Source organism: Psammomys obesus, unplaced genomic scaffold (genome assembly GCF_907164565.1).
Source record: "Psammomys obesus unplaced genomic scaffold, mPsaObe1.curated_primary_1811, whole genome shotgun sequence".
NCBI classification, from domain to species: domain Eukaryota; kingdom Metazoa; phylum Chordata; class Mammalia; order Rodentia; family Muridae; genus Psammomys; species Psammomys obesus.
In genome coordinates, this window is record NW_026596134.1 from 4,034,904 (window position 1) to 4,037,847 (window position 2,944).

A 2,944-nucleotide genomic window follows, 5' to 3' on the forward strand; every position below is an offset into this window, starting at 1 on the left:
CTCTGGTCTGCTGTCTGAGAGAGCACTCTGGTCTGCTGTCTGAGGGAACATTCTGAACCATTGTCTGAGAAACACATTTAGATGTCGGCACCTGAAGGCTAAGGGGTGGGGCAAGTGCCTTCTAGAAAGCTCTGGGGCTGTCGGCAGTGGGGGGCTGATCAGGCAGCTCGTGTTGTATCCCGAACTAGTGCAGGTGTCATATCAGGTCATATAAAGGGTCATTAGCAATTCAGGAGGATAGCTACCCCAGGTCTGCTCTGTCACTGAGGGAGCACTCTGCTCTACTGTCTGAGGGCAATGTTCCCATCACAAGGGCTCCATCCTGTCAGCCCTTAGTCACCCCAAGGCCCCACATCCTAGCCTGTCAGCGTGTTTGGACTGCCTGAGTCCTGCTCAGATGGAGCGCTGTCTTGGTGTTCCCATCATCCCTTGCTAGCACGGTTCATATGTTCTGGACACTGCACTTAGTTTGTCTTGATGCCGAGTTCCTTTTTAAATTTGTAACAGCCTTGTGGTGGTATGGGAGCAAGCCCTTCACTGGAGGGCCACACTCCAGGGTTCTTAGTTTGTAACATGACCCGACTGGAGAACACTCCCATCACCGGAAACAGTCCCCGGGGCGGAGGCCATTCCCACCCTCCCTCTACTCTGACAACAGCTCTGCCCCAGAGCTGCTGTTCGGCGGGCACAACCAAGCCTTCCCAGCATTGAGTGAGAAAGTCAGCTGCAGGGTTCCCCCCGGACAACGGCAGAGGGTGCGGCTCTGGGCCCTTAAGGACAAGCTCGGTGGCATATGGAAGTGGTAAACGTGGGGCAGCAGGGCAGGCCTCCTCAGAGCCAGTGGCCATGCATGTGCCCTCAAGGAGGGTGCCACCTCCACGTGCTCCTAGCTCTGGGGGCTGTCAAGGGAGGCATAGCACGCGTGGAGTGTGAGGCCTGAGAGAGAGGCACCAGCTCGAGCTGAGGGCGTTGGCTTGCAGCCTTCTGGATGGCTGTCCAGGCTGGGCTGTAGGCTGTCTAGTGGAGGAGAGAACTCTCCAGACCTGGGTAGGGCATCCAGGCTAGAGGCTGCATACTGCGCATGCCCACCAAGCAGTATGCTCACTGGGTGGAGGGCTCGGCAGTGCTGGGGGATGGGTAGTTTGGGGAGTCAGAATGAGCCGTGGAGGTGCCTGCTGTCCTCCGTGTGGCACATTTCTTCCCTGTGGGAGGTCCACAGAGAACCTGAGGAGGGCTGCCTAGGACTCAGAAGGACAGGAGTCGGTGCACAGAGCTCCTGGCAGAGGCCTGGGCAGAGGAAAGGGAGAGGAAAGGGTAAGCAAGCACTCCACAGCCAGAAGACCTCCATCCAAATGGCTGCTGCTGGGCGTGGGCGTGTCCTGAGTGTGCTAGCCTATACCTAAGCTCCAGCCTGGGCCCCGCCATTCCGGGGTTCACCTGGTTGTGGCTCACCAGCAGGTGTGGCTGGACCAGCCCTCCTGCGCTGATATTTGGCCCTCTTCCAAAGGGAAGCAAGGGCAGCTGAGAGCTAGTGGGTTCCTAGGTAGGAGAGGAAGAGGGTGGCTGCCACCCTGAGGTGGCCTGAGACAGGAACACAGAGGCTACTATGGGGGGCTGGGAAGCTGGTGGCGTGTGCAGGCTCAGACGCTTTGCATGTGATTTTCCTGGTGGGGACAGAGCCTTCCCGCAGATGTTCTTATCCTGCCATGAAGAGACATCACCTTCCCCAAGGTCCTGTATTTCCCAGAAGCATCCATTTTCCTGAAACACGGAGGCACTTCTCGGTGGCATCCTTCTGATCCTGGCCCTGCACCTGTCCCCTTCCTCTCGCTTCCCCAAGTAGCAGCAGGTACATCAGCCCCTTGAGTGTGGCTGTCCTGTCCTTCAGTCCTGTGTGCCCAGGGCCACGCCCTCGCTGAGTCCAGTGGGAAGATGCTGGGTGTGTCCTGCAGGCCTATCTACCCTGCTGGGACTACTGAGCAGAAGCCAGGCTGAGCTTGGCTGGCCCCTCTCCCAGGGTTGGGAGGAGGAGGCTCAGAATGGCGTCACCGGCTGTGGGTGTGCAGCGCTTTGCCTATCCTTTGCTCTGGACCTTGGCATTCTGGCCTTGCCTTGCTGAGCTGAAATCCACCTCAGCAGAGTGGCATTCCTTCTGGAAGCTCCATAGTAGAGCAGATTCCCTGGTCTCTCCTGGCTTCTGGAGTCACCTACCTTCTTCACAGGATTCCCTCCGTGTTCCAAGAAGGGTGGCCTCAGTACTTATGCCCTGCTCAGCCCGCGGCCCCAGCTTTGCTCTTGCATGGAGCCTTGTGATGCCTTTGATGACACGTGCATCTCTTCTTCTTCACCTTTCACTTAAGGTGGTCACAGGCTGTGGGTTTGGCACGTGGGGCATCTTGGTGGGTTGTTCTGCTCACCACTGGTGCTAAATATCCCCCTCTGTTTGAAAAACAGAGATACACAGTCTGCCTAGGGGCAGCCTGTTCCCTAGAGCCCAGGCTCTTCCAGGTCCCTGGGGGCTGTTAAGCTGCTGAGGCCCCCAAGCAGCCTGCCTTAGCTTGGCCCTGAAATCCCCTAGGCAGCTAACAAGGCCTGTGTCAGGACCCTGCCAGATTATCCAGATGAGGTGTTTGTGGGCTACAGGCTTTTGTTTGTTTGTTTTGTTTTTCAAGTCAGGGTTTCTCTGTGTGGCTCTGGCTGTCCTGGAACTTGCTCTGTAGACCAGGCTGGCCTTGATCTCAGAGATCTGACTGCCTCTGCTTCCTGAGTGCTGGGAGTAAGGTTCAGTGCTGCCACTGCCTGGCCAAACGTTCTTTTTTTGGGGGGGTGGGGGTAAAACGCATGTGAAATTTGCTTTCCTTCCTTCCTTCCTTCCTTCCTTCCTTCCTTCCTTCCTTCCTTCCTTCCTTCCTTCCTTCCTTCCTCCCTCCCTCCCTCCCTCTCT

At 57.1% G+C, this 2,944-nt stretch overlaps 1 protein-coding gene across 4 annotated transcripts in view; it reads left to right on the top strand.

Annotated features, from left to right (window-relative positions):
* Window positions 1-2,944, top strand: part of Degs2 (delta 4-desaturase, sphingolipid 2) — a 102,547-nt gene that overhangs the window by 3,912 nt on the left and 95,691 nt on the right. The window contains exon 1 of one of the 4 annotated variants that reach the window (XM_055592836.1): window positions 629-755. The exons of the other annotated variants lie outside the window; for them this stretch is intronic. The gene's annotated coding sequence lies outside the window, so the exon portion shown is untranslated. Of the gene's footprint in view, window positions 1-628; window positions 756-2,944 lie in introns of those variants that run through there. 4 annotated transcript variants of the gene reach the window in all.